The sequence below is a fragment of the Solea senegalensis genome, linkage group LG21 (genome assembly GCF_019176455.1).
Source record: "Solea senegalensis isolate Sse05_10M linkage group LG21, IFAPA_SoseM_1, whole genome shotgun sequence".
Lineage (NCBI taxonomy): Eukaryota > Metazoa > Chordata > Actinopteri > Pleuronectiformes > Soleidae > Solea > Solea senegalensis.
In genome coordinates, this window is record NC_058040.1 from 18,680,599 (window position 1) to 18,697,461 (window position 16,863).

Genomic DNA, 16,863 nt, shown 5'->3' on the forward strand with positions numbered 1-16,863 from the left:
AGATGTGCTACACACCCGAGTCATGCACAGTGCAGACTGCTACACAGACCACCTGCTGGTTAGAGCTAAACTCAGACTGTCCATCAAACCTCCAGTAAAGAGGAATGGGCCACAAGTGAAGAAGCTACAGTCCACAGGCTCATAGAACGCAAGTTGGAATTTCAAACCAAACTGGGGGAGCGTTTGAACACCACCAAGGATAACACAAGTGGAGAGCATCCAGGTTCGACGAGAGTGATTCAGAGATTCAAGACCTACTGCAAAAGAAACGCTCCTGCTATGAGAGAGTCCTTGCAAGGCCAGAAAGCAGTCAGCTAAAACAGCCTACTGGAACTCGTGCCACATGGCACGCAGAAAGCTGAGAATATTGCAAGACAAGTGGTTAGCAGAAGATACACAGAGTTATGCTGACACAGAAAACACCCATGCTTTCTATGAAGCTCTGTGAACAGTATATGGCCCAACCCATCAGATACAAGCTCCGTTGCGCTCATCAGATGGCAGCACCCTACTCACTGACAAGGAGTCCATTCTACGTCGCTGGGCTGAGTACTATGGAAGTTTGTTTGGAGACAAGCGCCAAGTGCAGGAGGAATCAGTCAGTAAGATACCACAACAAGAAGTAAAAACAGAGCTTGACATCCCTCTCTCCCAAGATGAAGTGAAAGCAGCAATTGCCAAGTTGAAGGGCCACAAGGCACCGGGAGCGGGCGGTGTACCAGCCGAGGTGTACAAGCTGGGGGTCGACACTCTACTTACTACTTACTGACCTGTTTCGGGATTGCTGGGAGAGAGTGCTCAAACTACAGGGGCATAACACTACTGTCTGTTGCTGGGAAGATCTTAGCAAGGGTCATCCTGGACCGACTCATCCCAACAGTTGTTGAGGAGATCCTACCAGAAAGCCAGTGTGGCTTCAGGGCAAACAGAGGCATGACAGACATAACAAATCCAAGAAAAGTGCAGAGAGCAAAATATTGCACTCTATGCTGCTTTCATAGATCTTACGAAGGCCTTCGACACCATCAATTAAATTCAATTCTATTTGTATCGCGCCAAATCATAACATACATTATCTCAAGGCACTTTACATAGACAACATCAAGGAGAGCAGAGAACCCCAACAGTTCACACATTGAGCAAACACGAGGCATCAGTGGAGAGAAAAAACTCCCTCTTAACAGAAGAAAAAATCTCTGACAGAACCAGGCTCAGAAATGTGCAGTCATCTGCCTCGACTGGTTGGGGTGAAAGGAAAATGGGGGACAGCGGAGAGGTGGGGGACAGGAAGGGGGGAGAGAAAGGACAAGAGGGAGATGAGGTAGAGACAGAAGAGAGAGAGAGACCAGGAGCAGATACACAACAACTGTATCAAGTTACAAGTTTATACAGTTAATGATATCGACTTTTAATTATAGCACAGTAATAATGGTGATGATATGTATGATATGGATAGCCTTGAAAACTGGATCTTGATCCTGCAACCTGGAAAGACACAAACTAGGGAGAGAAAGAGACAAGGTTAATGACATATAAAAAGTCATATTCATATCCTGAGTGTGAGAGAGTGAATGTGCGTGTACCACAGGAAAATCCCCCAGCAGTCTAGGTCTATAGCAGCATAACTAAGAGATGGTCCAGGGTTCCCTGAACCAGCTCTAACTATAAGCTTTATATGCTTTGTACGTGAGGAGGAGGAGGATTTTAAATTGAACTGGGGAGGTGGTTTAGAGAAGCTGGAGTTATATGGTCTCTCTTTCTAGTTCCTGTCAGAACTCATGCTGCAGCATTTTGAATTAACTGAAGGGTTCTAACAGACTTGTTTCAGCAAAGTGACTGTTCAAAACCAACAACATGGTCCTTAAGAGAGTCAACATCTCCAACATTGAGGCCATGGTCCTGTCCAGACAGCTCCGTTGGGCAAGCCACCTGTCACGCATGGAAGACACCCGAATGCCAAAAGCTGTATTCTACAGTGAACTATGCCAAGGTAAATGTGCCAGAGGTGCGCCACAAAGACCAGGCTGAACTTGACTGAAGACTGGATTGCTAACAAAAAGAGGCACTGAGGCATTTGAGAAAGATAGGCAAGAGCATGCGGAAGAAAGGTGGACAAAGAGAAAGGTGACGGCTAACCAGAACTCACCAACAACCCATGCCGAGTTCATCTGCCAGAGATGCAGCAGAGCATGCCGCCCAAAGATAGGACTTTACAGCCTCCAGAGGGCATGCTCAACCCCTTCCCACTGATCCTTTTGTTATATTAGATTTCACACGAGAAGTGAGTTCTCTCTAACAGGTAAACTCATTTTACATGAAATTATGAGACCTTTAAATTGACATACAATCTTCGTTCCAGAATGACTTTGTGTGTTTTAACAGAGAAAGTGATACAAATCGACACAAGAAATATTTTTGTCTTGAAAAGTGAAAAGAAAATGTTTTTTTTCCTCTCACTCCAACACTTTCAGAATGTCTCACATATTGTCAAACCAATCAATAAAGGACATTGTGAGAAAATAAATGTGTCCATTTTTCACTGACTGTGTAGAAACAAAGTGACGTGTGGAGAAAAGAAACCATTTCTGTGTCTTTTTTGCTATAATAAATCACAGCAGGTCATCATTACCTGCTGACATTGTCTTCTGTTATGAGTGAAATGAATATACATCACATGTCAATCAACTGAGGACACATTCTCCCTCTTCACGCCACAGCAGATCACATGTCGCCATATTGTCCTCTCCTTTGTGTCCTCTTCTGTTTGACAGAACTGTCCTCATGAACCTTCTCTGTGGTCTTCCCCTATTCGTCCATCTTTGACATCATTAGTCCAATAGAATCACTTTCCCTCCTCATACACATCACACACAGACATTCATGAGTTTGATAAGAGTTTTTGGAAACGAGAAAGTTTGATTTTCGATCATTTTTGTTGATGTTTGTGAGGAACAGAACTGAAGATTTGACTTCTGAGAATGGAGTTGTTTTTGCTCAGAGGGAAAATGATTTTGTTTTGTAATCATTGAACCTTGTGAGACAGTGGAGTAAACTTTAATGTTTGCACAATGTTTCCATCACAGTTTACTCGGAGAACCCTGACAGAAGCTGTGGTCAGTGTTGCCGTCTGTCCTCTGCCACTTCATCATAATGCTTGTTGTTTCCCTGATGTCTGGTAAAGTCCTAGCGGAGCTCTGCAGTAAACTCTCTGCTGTGTTAATTAGTGCTTGTTCACAGCAGAGGTGATGAAGGTCTTTCATCATCATCATCATCATCATCATTAAGTCTTTGTGAACAACATTACTGAGGCAGTTTAGACCAAACTGTGTGGGTTTGTGTCTCATGCAGCAGTCTCTCTTCTCTCATAACATCGTCCACCTGCACCCACATGTGTCTCTGTCTCTGCTTCACTAATAGTCTTCACTCATGAAAGAAACCAATGCTGCAGACTCTTCAGGAGTTTATTATCAAACACATGATTCCATCTCGTCTTGTCTAAGAACATGGAGACACAGTGATGTCAGCACAGGTCAGAAAAACACATACATATACAAGTGTGACTGATATTATTACAAGTCAGCAACCTTGAATTTTATAAATGTCCAGATGCTGCAGAGACAACAGTAAGAAGAAGAAACCATGACTTTGTAATCAGAGTGGCAACATTTAAATCATAAAGGGAAGTTATGTGAATTTAATGAGTCCAGAAAGAAGTAAAATAAGCAGATTAATACAAAATCAGGTCAGAGATTTTAAAATCTTCTGTTAATGACAAAAACTACTCTTTCTTTTTTACAAAAATACAAACATCTGAATTTAAAAAGAGACACAAGCCACAATCACAATCACCAATATTCACACTTATTAAACTATAACTGCACCATCATTGACTAATCAGTGATATTGAAAAATTAACATATTTTAATAGTAATTCTGGAAAATGTCTTTAATTGTTTCTCATTTCATTTTATCTGAATATGTTTGTGTAGTTTGTGAATTAGAGATTGATTATTGATATTCCTAATGTGTACATGTAGTGAATGATGTAAATGATGAGCGTGTCGTTGTGTGCAGGTTATTCAGGCCGCACCACAATTTAACACGACTCATTTAAGACTAAAACTATTGTGTTATTGAAGGAAACTTCAATAATGCGATTTGGAAATACATTTTCAAATCAAGTTTCCTCTGCTTGTTTTGTGAGGAAGTGACTTCAACCTTGACGAGATGAAAGCTGTTGTTTTCCATATAAATTAGCAAATATGTAAAGAGTGCCCTGTTCACTTTGAAATTCAAATTTTTAAAAGTGCATCAGAGACATGAACTGTTTCCATATTCAGATTCAGATTTTCCTTAAACAGGTCTCTCTTGAAAATGAGAGCCTGTGTCTCAGTGGGAAAACCTGTATTAATAAAGTTTAAATATAAAAGTAAAATGGGGCATTACAATGAGTCACTGGTGTAAAGGATACAACTAAAAATAAAGGAGTCCTGAAATGCTTATCATAAAAATATCAATAATTTATTTGATATGTTGAAAACTGTGTTGTGCACACATGTATATACTGTATATATGTATATATATATATATATATATATATATATATATATATATATATATGAATGATTGACTGATTGTTTTGAGTTCCATCACCTTTACATTGTATTCATTTAAGACAAACAACAAACATACACCAAAGGAGAGGTTGTTTTCTTCAGGGACAAATATCTGTGATTTCATTCTTAATTAAAACAACACACGACCCTGAGGACAAACACACACACACACACACACAAACAGGGCACTTTGGTAACACATTTGTTGGCACAGCCAGTGATTAGCTTTATCATTATCCATTTTGTATTTCATTTAGTGGAGTCCTGAGGGTCCAGTGTCCACACAGTGTACGACCACACTAACACAGTGTTTGTTGCTGTTCTCCTGCTTCCCTTCATTTGTGACAAAAACTAAGCATCATTTCTAATTAGATGTAATTTTGTCTTGAAGCTTATCAAAGTCTTTGTGCCTCTGTGCTCAGGAACTAATGACATCAGGACATTAAAGAGTGATGGCTGATCGCTCTGCTAGATCTTGCGCTTTTGTAGAAAGGTATTCTGGTTGCGATAAGCTCTGTGAGGGACTTTTGTCATTGTTCTGTTAGTTAAACCGTGACCGTCCTCGCCTCCTCTTTATTCAGCTATCGTGCAAATTCCTGCTCTGCAGCCTGAACAGAACAAAACATGAGATACAGAGTGAAATTAGTCAGAAAATGTGTGAGAATATTATTATTATTACCTTTTACTCATTGACTCAAAGGTTTATGTGGCTACACAGTGGAAACTGTACACAATGGAAACGAGACAGTGAAAACTGGACACCATGGAAACAAGACAGTGGAAACTGTACACCATGGAAACAAGACAGTGGAAACTGTACACAATGGAAACGAGACAGTGGAAACTGGACACCATGGAAACAAGACAGTGGAAACTGTACACAGTGGAAACGAGACAGTGGGAACGGGGCACAGTGGAAACTGGACACAATGGAAACTGGACACAATGGAAATGAGACAGTGGAAACTGGACACCAGTGGAAACTGGACACAATGGAAACTAGAAACTAGACACAGTAGAAACTGTACACAATGGAAACTAGAAACTGTGGGAAAACACAATGGAAACTTATACAATGGAAACTAGACAGTGGAAACTGGACACAATGGAAACTTGAGATGGTGGAAACTGACACCGGAGTGGAAGCGAGACAATGGAAACTGGACATAATGGAAGGTGAGACGGTGGAAGTTGGACACCAGTGGAAACTGGCTGGAAAAGATACAGTGGAAACTGGACACAATGGAAACTAGACAGTGGAACTGGACACAGTGGAAATGAGACAGTGGAAACTGGACACAATGGAAAATGGGAACTGGACAGTGGAAATGAGACAGTGGAAACTGGACCCAGTGGGGGAACTGAGACCCAGTGGGAACTGGACCCAGTGGGAAGGCACTGGACACAATGGAAACTAGAAACTAGACACAGTGGAAACTGTACACAATGGAAACTAGAAACTGTACACAATGGAAACTGTATACAATGGAAACGAGACAGTGGAAACTGGACACCAGTGGAAACAAGACAATGGAAACTGGACACAATGGAAACAGACAGGTGGAAACTGGACACCATGGAAACAAGACAGTGGACAACCAGTGGAAACTGTACACAATGGAAACAGAAAGTGAAACTGGACACAATGGAAACAAGACAGTGGAAACTGTACACAGTGAAACTGTACAGTGGAAACGAGACAGTGGGAACGGGGCACAGTGGAAACTGGACACAATGGAAACTAGAAACTAGACACAGTGGAAACTGTACACAATGGAAACTAGAAACTGTACACAATGGAAACTGTATACAATGGAAACAGAGACAGTGGAAGTGGAAACTGACACCATGGAAACAAGACAGTGGAAACTGTACACATGTGGAAACGAGACAGTGGAACGGGGGCACAGTGGAAAACGACAGTGGAACTGGACACCATGTGGAAACAAGACTGGACTGTGCTGTACTGGAAACTGGACACAATGGAAACTAGAAAACTAGACACAGTGGAAACTGTACACAATGGAAACTAGAAACTGTACACAATGGAAACTGTATACAATGGAAACGAGACAGTGGAAACTGGACACCATGTGAAACAAGTGGAAACTGTACACCATGGAAACAAGACAGTGGAAACTGTACACAATGGAAACAAGACAGTGGAAACTGGACACAATGGAAACGAGATAGTGGAAACTGGACACCAGTGGAAACGAGACAATGGAAACTGGACATAATGGAAATGAGACAGTGGAAGTTGGACACCAGTGGAAACTAGACAGTGGAAAAGATACAGTGGAAACTGGACACAATGGAAACTAGACAGTGGGAACTGGACACAGTGGAAATGAGACAGTGGAAACTGTACACAGTGGAAACGAGACAGTGGAAACTGGACACAATGGAAACGAGACAGTGGGAACTGGACACAGTGGAAATGAGACAGTGGAAACTGGGCCCAGTGGGAACTGGACCCAGTGGGAACTATACACAATGGAAACTGGACACTGGAAATTGGACACAATAGAAACTGGACATAGTGGAAACTTGACACAGTGGAAACTGGACACAATGGAAACTAGACAGTGGAAAAGAGACAGTGGAAACTGTACACAATGGAAACTGGACAGAGGAAACTGGACACAATGGAAACGAGATAGTGGAAACTGGACACCAGTGGAAACAAGGCAATGGAAACTGGACACAATGGAAATGAGACAGTGGAAACTGGACCCAGTGGGAACTGTACACAATGGAAACTGGACATAGTGGAAACTGGACACAGTGGAAACACCACCCTTTCCACTCGGCTGCCTCATCGTCAGAATAAGTTCAAGAACAATCTGTGAATTCAACACGTGTAATTACATAATCTTAACGATCAGACTAATGATTTGTTGTTTAATAATAAGATTCACTTTATTGTGTATATTTGTTGTTCCTCGACATAGAATCCTGAACTGTGGGCAGAGTGAAATCCACCTCATCCTTCTTCTTTACTGCAAGCTATTTTTATACAGGAATTCAAGCAGAAGAGCAAAGCCAGGATTCAGGATTTTTATCATTAACCTTAAACGAGGACATGATTTGATATGAGTCTAATGATGATGTTCTAGACTTTCCTGTTCTTTCTGTGAAACACACGTCAGAGAAACTCTGATCGATTGATTGATTTTAAATAGATGCTTTCATCGTCTGAAAAAGAAAACTCATGTCAACGTGTAAATGAATGAATTTGAATATCCAGCAATTAAATGTCTACAAACCTTTCAAGATGAAATCTTATACCTATCTCAGTGTATAATAAGCAACAATGTCATCATCGTGAAATATTTCTAAATCCATATTTTATTCTGCAAATGGACCTAATGATCCAGAGATAAAAATAGCAAAGTGACGCTGTGTGGTTTCTGAACTGTGGCAGAGAATGTCAAATATGCACGGATCAATCCAGGGGATTACAGAGATTATCAAAAGCCTTTAGTGTAATACTCACTTCGATTGTTCTTTGACTGATTATATTTTTATGATCGGTAAAGATTGGGTTGTGAAGCTTTGAAGTCAGAGTTTATCATGTGCTCACAATTCCTCTTCTTACTCTCACAATCTCAGGGATTAAAAAAAGTCCCTGTTGGAATTTGAAGTTTAATATCTTTGGTATTGCTTAATATTTCTTCCTTCATTGGCAGTTTTAAACTTTAAAGAAGACGTTAAATAATAACACTTTTTTATGGTATAAACCCTCAATTCACTGCACCTGGTTTATATTTAGTTTGTATGTCTATATTAATTAATAATTGAGTTCAAATGTAGCTCAGCAGGGTTTAATTGGAAGTCTTGAATGTTGGGTGTTAAAATAAGATATTAATGTATGTATGTATGTATGTATGTATGTATTCATTCATTCATTCATTCATTCATTTATTAATATGTGAGAATCACAACTTGGAATCTGGTGGAGATTTACCTAGACTCCTGCTGCAATCATGACATGATTAATAACAGAAAAGCAGTTGCGTTGTTCGTGATGTTCAGGTTTTCTAATGACCAAGCAGCAGAAAGCATCAAAAACAAACAAACAAACAGGTACAGAACTGAAATATCAAATCAGATTCTAAATGAGAGAATAAATATACATGGAATACAAGACATTGTATATTATTTAAATTAGAAAATGTTCCAATAAGTCAGAAAATAATCATCAATAAATCACCACATCTTTAGTTGTTTTCTCTTAGTTATTTTTTGACCACTTCAGTGAGACACAGAAATATGATACTTTCATATTAAGAAAACATATATATTAACATAATGATCAGTTGTTTGCTTTATGTGCCAATTGTTCATCTAACCAGTGAGCGTCTCCATGACAACCATGAGGCCAGATGGACACATGGAGGGAAGGGCCACAGTGACGAGTGACTCCGCTACGTAGGAGTTCACCTATAACATTTTATTTTAGATTTAAATCTGATTTAATTGGTGCCTTTTCATTCAAGTTAATCATTAAAATGACTGAAAAAAACAAAAAAAATACAGAACAAAGTAAGAAATCTACAAGGAAGCACACAATCACTCACATGTTTCATAGACGATCACTCGGATGTTTCTCAGGTGTTTCTCATGAGAATCACTTAGAAGTTTCTCAGATGTTTCTCAGATATTTCTCAGATGTTTCTGAGACGTTTCTCAGGTGTTTTTCAGGTGTTTCTTATGAGAATCACTCAGATGTTTCTCAGACAATCACTGAGATGTTTCTCAGGTGTTTCTCAGACGATTACTCAGAAGTTTCTCAGGTGTTTCTCAGACGATCTCTCAGAAGTTTTCAGATTTTTCTCAAAAGTTTCTCAGGTGTTTTTCAGAAGTTTTCAGATTTTTCTCAAAAGTTTCTCAGGTGTTTCTCAGAAGTTTTCAGATGTTTCTCAGAAGTTTCTACACGTTTCTTCAGCAAATAGGTTCCTCGCCCTTTATTTAAACTGAACATGGTTGTTTACAGCAGTGAGTCTGTTCTTGTACAAACTTCACATGTTTAAATATATCCATGCTTCACTTTCACAGCTGTTTACTTTTCAGCTAACTACAGTCAAATATTATTCACACTACAATAAAACCTCACACGCTTTATTAAATAACATCAAATTGTGTTTTTACCAGGTTCATTGTGTTAAATTTGTTCTTAAGAAAAAGTTTATGGATGATGACATGTTTGTGTTGAACTGTGTCCTCACTATTGCAGTAAAAACTCTGGAGACAGTTTGTATCATGACAACACACACACACTCTCCTGGGATTTACACAGTCTCAGTCTGTCCTTCAATAGAGCTGTAATCATTCGATGCAGTGGACCAGACAACTGTGAGATGAAGAAGCCAAACACAGTCTTCATCATGTGCTCCTCTGAGGTTTGGTGTCGTCATCTTAATCACAGAACTCAACATTTTCCACAATATTCTCCGTCTCCATCGTTTCCAGACTTTAAACATGATCGGATTTTACTGTAGTGTAAGAGGTTTAACTCTGAGCTGGACTCATGCTGGTACTCTGTGATTCAACCTACAGCATGTTACACATTTATTAACACTGACACTGTTTTAATCACCATCACTAAAACTGCTCTTGCAGAAAAGAAGTGTGTCTGCACTGCTGTTGTGTAACTGATAGATTATGATAAATGCATGTGTAGCCGAATATTGATTGAGCCGGCAGTGATTGACAGGCCGAGGGGCGTACAAATACACCTAGGATGAGATCGTGCGCCCTTTATGCTTCCGGCGAGTGATTTCCGGTTGGCGTTGGTGCAGTGAATTGTTTGGCGTGGCGTGTACGGCGTGCCTCTGTGTCCTGTCTCCGCTACTATCAGCGCAACTGGTGCGGCTGCGGGCTGGGAGAGCGGAGCGCTCCGCGTCGGGGGTTGCCTGGGTGACAGTCGGTACTCTCTGTGAGAAAAGCGGTGGGCTTGGCGATCGTGTCTCCCGCTGCCTTAGAGGCTGCACTTCTGTTCGCCACCTCTGTGTCCAGGGTTTTGCCGGTCATCGGCCGCCACGTCCGGAACAGAACTGCTGTTTTTGGTTTGACCGTTTTAATTAGGACTGTGTCCGTAGGAGCAATTATTCGGCCGTCCTTGACTCCGTCCACTGTCGTCGGCCGGGCCTACTGTTTTTAATATAGCTCCAGCAGGCACCGCCATTTAGTATTTAGCATTGAGTATTGTTTTTTTGTGTTTATTTTTCTTGATTATAGTATGTGTTTTTGTTTCTTTCTTTTTGTGGATTTCTTTGTCGAGTTGAGTTGATCTTTATTAGTTGGTTTTGTTTATGTTTGTTTAGTAGTTATGATTTTCCGTTATTAGATTAATTTGGATGTAATTTAAGATGTGTTATATTGGTCGTGTTGTGATTTAAGTGTTTGTATATTTTGGGTTTGGTTGTTTGTTTGTTGTTGGTGTGTATTTTCTTAGTATTATTTTCGAGTAAGTAAGTCTCTTTTTCTTCTTCTTGTTTAACAGGTGCCGTGGGTTGACACGTGCGGCAGCCCAACTCCCTGGTGGTGGTATCTTTTCACGAGTCCGTGTTTGGTGTGTTGTGTCACGGGTGGTGTTGTGTTGGATTTGCCCCTTTTGATTTTCTGCCACCGTGGTAAGCCCCAGTCCTGTTCTTATATTTTTATTGGTTTTGCCTTTGGAAGCATTGTTTTTATTGTTAGGAAACATTATATGTTAAATAAAATAAAATATATTTTGTAACATAGAACCCGCTCTCTGTCCTGTGTGTCAATGAACCTGTGTTGCCCTTTTAGAGGCTTTATTCTATATTTCCTGGGGGCGAAATTCCCCCAGGTGGCGTTGTCGCTGGTCTTCTTCCCTTGGTCCTGCCACACATGTGATAAATTGTGGTGAATTTAAAGTAAAGTGACTTTTTCTGGTTAAGTTAACGGTTACTGTTAATTTAGTGACTCTGGTGATAAACGATACAACTAATTCAGACTCTGTTTGAGGATCTGCTGCGTTATGCACCTCAAAAAACAACTATGAACACTGTAACAAGTTTTACATCATAAAATCCTTCAAATCAAACTTTATTCAGATATCCTCCTGCAGTAGGGAAATTGATTGATTATTACAGCAGCAAAGACAGTAAAGATAAAGATAAAAAATAAATAATAAGGTAAATATATAAAGGCTTGTGTAGAATAAATAAGACTGGTTTTCATAGTGGACCTGGTCAGAACAAGGGTTCTCTCCCACTGTCCAAAAACATAGTGTGAGAGATGTGTTCCTGTGATGGACAGGTGTCCAGGGTGTGACCCCACCTTTCACCCTATGTCAGCTGAGATACAGCAACACAGTAGAAGATGGATGGATGGACGGGTGGATGGATGGATGGATGGATGAATGGATGTGTTACGACTGTAGTCGTTATTTTTCAGTGAACTGTTGTGTGTGTTTTGTGTGTGTGCCCTGCTTTTTTTTTTTCTATCGTCAATCTCATAGGAAAATTGCTGTGTGCTATAGCCGTTCTAGGATTGGTGGAGTGGTTCTGGGCCCTGGCTCTCGATTGGCTGTACTTGATCACCACCTGAGATATAAGGAGCCAATATGGTGGACAGCAGCACGGCAGCACGACAGCAAGCACTAAGCACTTCCTCATCTCCCAACCGGCCACACTTCAGCTTCTTAGTATAATATAGTATATTCTTCTTTTGTATAATTTAGTTTTTGTACGAGTAATTGGGGTGGACAAGTCGCCAGATTTAGTGACAAAGTCGGCAAGTTGGCAACACTGCGTTAGCGTCGCTTTGCAAAATGTACACGTTGCGCTGTGTTTTCTTTTGGAGGTATTTATGCACAAAAAGTCTTTGTGGTTCAGGTAACCACATTTTATTCTAGATGAGTCGGCTGACATCTTCTCACGGCCTCTTCTCCTGTCACTCACATGCACTTTTGTGGGGGGCGTGTGAAAGGGGGCGGGAGGGGTGACAGCCGTTAACGGTGACAACTATTTCAAATGATAAATGAGTCAAGTTATTGGTTGCACCCGAAGCAATACGATTTACGCAAAATCACAGTAATGATATTAACAAGTTAATCCAAAAATGCAATTTATTGATATCCCCACAGTTGTGGTCTTGAAATAAAATCCTGAGTCCACCTTGTCCGAGACCGAGACAAGACCGAGTAAAAATGCAGTCGATTCCGAGACGAGACCGAGATCTTCAAAAAGTGGTCTCGAGAACAAGACCGATCTCGAGTACTACGACACTATCTGACACTGTGACACTCACTCACTGCAGACCTGAAACACACAGTGGGTCAGAAACAGTTGGGAAACTGTCGGCAGTGACATGGAACATTTTATGAATACTGAAACAAATTAAAACTGTAAATAGCACCAATGCTTTTATGGCATATATTAAAATCTATAGGTTCCACATTGTATGTTCAGTTTGTCACATATCACACTACTCTGCACCACATTGAACATACTAAGCATAACGAGAGGGAATAACCACATCCACTGAATTGATTTTCTACATCATGTCAAATTCTGAATACAAACCAGTGTGTTATCTCCATATGTCTTCAGAGGACTGAATCAGATTTCCTCTCTTACAGAAATGTGAATGTGAACGAGTGAATGATTGTGAAGTGTCTTTCTTTTGGCAGCTCAGTTCACTGGACCATGACAACATTTGATTAGACTAAGGTTCAGGTTCACAGGGAGAGAAGAAGACATGAAGTCCAGAAAGGTCAAAGTTACTTCATGTTTTTGTTGAAATGTCTTTCTGGTTCCTGCACAAAAACACAGATTCTCCTGAAAAGAACAAACTGCACTGATAGTATATAATAATGGATAATATATATATATATATATATATATATATATATATATAAATAATAGTGTTTATATGTAATATTCAATAGATTGATGATTTATTTTTTAACAGAGAATCCTCTGTTTAAATAAGAATGTGTGGGAGATGTGAACATATTTTCAGTAGCTTGACCCTGTGAACCAAACTTGTGATATATATAGATCCACCACTGAATTTCATCCATATTGATGAGCAACGATGGAAAGTGCAGCGTAGGTTAAACGCCGGGGCAAATGATGAGTGAGAGGCCAAACACAAACTATAATGAGAAGATCACAGCAGCATTTAATCTGAGGCTCCTTTAAAAAGAAGCAGTGTCGTTCTCATGCTGACTTTATGGCACACACAGGACAGATAACATGAACTTGTGATGCTTTAGTCTGAACAATGAAGTGGAAGAGAGCCACTGTTTTTCCACTGAGCAATCACAGCATCTTCCCTCTGAGATCACGGCTCATTTTGGCAGATGTTGGAAATGTGGTTTGTGACATGACGGAGGCTTTTTAAACCACAACAGAAATAAAAGAGCAGCTCATCATTTTCTTATTCATTAACAGGAAGGAGTTAAGCATGACTGCTTAATGTGATTAAAGTCAACAAACAAGGTGTTTTGCATCTATTTAAAAAGAATCCCATGGTTCATTGTGTTAATAACTGCTGATACATGTTCAGGTTTTAATATGAAATGGAAAAACTGAGTTACTTTGCCCGAAGTGAAGAGGGAGAGCGACGGTGGCTGAGTGAATGGAAATGACTATTACCTGCAGAAGACAAAGTGCTGCACTCAGCAGAATGAGTAGACATGTATATGCTGAGCAGCTCGCTCCCACTCCTCACTATCGACTCGAGATTTTATGCAAAAATGACAGCGAAAAACATTTTATAATGACGCTGACAGCGGGAGCCATTTTTAGAGGAATACTTCACATTTAATGAAAAATGAAGAGCATGTAGTATAACAGTAATAATTAGACAATGATTATCCAACAGTCTGAAGGACTGAAACATAATTTAATCAAAACAATCATTTCATGATCATGATATCTGTAAAATCATGATCAATAATCACTGCCGTCAAACTCAAATCAGAAGATTTGTCAGCATCCTAAAAATAATCAGGCAGATGAATCCTTACTGTGAGTGAGTTTATATACAATCATTCTAACATAGAACAGTTTTCATTCATAGTTTCTGAGTTTCAAATAAGAAAACCTTTAAAAGGACAATGACAGAGAGAAATGAATGTTTACCTTTATCTGCTCTGTGTTGCCAAAAAAAGACAAAGTAAGAAAAATCCACAATGATCATTTATCTGCCATTAACTTTGACATTATGAAAATATTATGACCATGTCGTGGACAAATCTGATGTTTCTATTTTAAAGCATGTGGAAATGTGATAAAACACACAGAATAAAAATGACTGCCGTTGCTTGAGGAACAGATTTTTTGAAACACATCAATGAACTCCTGTGATCTTCATCATCAACAGTGGTTAAGTACAGACTTAATAAAAGTGGCCAGTGGACAGAGATCAGGAAGTGAACTAACATAGTTTTTTTTTAGTTTTTTTTAATCACGTTAAGGTTTTGTTTTTTGTCTGAAGCCCAGAAGAGCCTGTGATTGATCAGAGCACTTTAGCCCAGAGGATCCCACTGTGTCCACAGTGAGCCTGCAGGCATCTTCATCACTTCCCCTTATTGCCAGGAATCAGTGCAGTGCAGTGATGAATGAGGAAGAGGAAGGAGGAAGAGGGGGAAGTCAGTGTGTCACAGCAGCAGCAGCACACAGCTGGACAGAGGCAGAGGAATGGGACTCAGCCGAGCAGAGCTGGAGGGAGGAAGCTTCTTATAAATGACTCCAGCTTTGGGCCAAATACTCAATTAGCTGATGTGACAAAGTGCTCCGTCTCTGCTGTGCCTTTGTTGTTTCTGGCTCTGTTCAATGTTTGGAGTCAGGTGCAGAAGAAGAAGAAGAAGAGGAGAAGCTGCAGGTGAGATCGCTACACAAGGTCAAAGAGCTGCTTCTCATCCTCCATCATCAAGTGTGATCATCAATTAAATGGAACGAGATGTGAATTCACTTCTTTACAACTCACACATTATTATCAGCCATTCAGCTATGATGATATTTGAGTCTGCAGGGAGTCCACTCTGTGAAATCCTCCATTATCTGAAAAGAGTCACTAACCTCAGCCACAGACATGAATATTTCCTTTAGTTGGGGGAAAATGGTTCATGTGTGGTGTTTGTTGGAATCACTTACCTTTAAATATCTGCTGACAAGACAAATGTATAAAACCTGTTTATGTTGTTGATTGATCATCTTTCTCACATCTGGTATCAGGCACTAACCTGTGTTTGTGTTGTTGTTTACTCAACACAAAGGAAAAGTTAAAAAGGTGAGACCATACAGCATACGAGGGGTCTTCAAGACATGTCTTCTGTCACCCTCGGTAATTATCCTCTGTCATTACAGCGACCTGCAGCTGAGAGCTCTGAGCTCCCTGGGACTCTTCAGATAACAGTGACACGAGGACACGAATACTTCAACACTATTACGAAACAAACACACAGCTGTTATCTGCAGCTTCCAGCAGCTTCAGCAACAGCAGCTTCAGCTTCAGCTTCAGCTTCAGCAGCAGCAGCAGGAGCAGGAGCAGGAGCAGCAGCAGCAGCAGCAGCAGCAGGAGCAGGAGCAGGAGCAGGAGCAGCAGCAGGAGCAGCAGCAGCAGCAGCTGGAGGAGCAGCAGCAGCAGCAGCAGCAGCTTCAGCAGCTTCCACAGATGAGATTAACTGCTGAATGAAGTCTGTGCTCTGCTGTCACTGACTTTCAGGTCATTTTCTCTCTAAATTACAATGAGTGACTGTTAGTACACCAGTGTTTCATTGTTCATCAGCAGCTCTTTGAAATGCTCTAACTTAAGTGTGTTTGATCACAGGAATGAAATTCCCTTTAATCTTGAGTATGTTTTGTTTGTTTGTTTTTTTTTAATCTAATAGATGCAGATGTTAAGATTGAACCTTTGTGCTTTATTCCCATCTTTGCTTCTTGTCGCATAATCACAGCTGGATGTTTATCTCTGTGTTGTTCATATTTCCTGAGATCATAGGAAAGGAAAGGTAATGGGAAGTTCTCAGTGTGTGCACATCTTTTTCTTTTTATTTAGTTTTATCACTGAGTCTTTGAATAATCCCAAATCCTAATCTGTAGGCTACTTTTAAACTAGTCAACGTTCATCTGTTTATCATTTAGCAGCTTGGTGAGTTTGTTCTTCTTTTGACCATCTAGAGCTACAGGGTGAACATCTTTGTTTTGATAAGATAATCCAGTCATGATAAACACAACACTGCATCACTGTGAAATAAAGAATG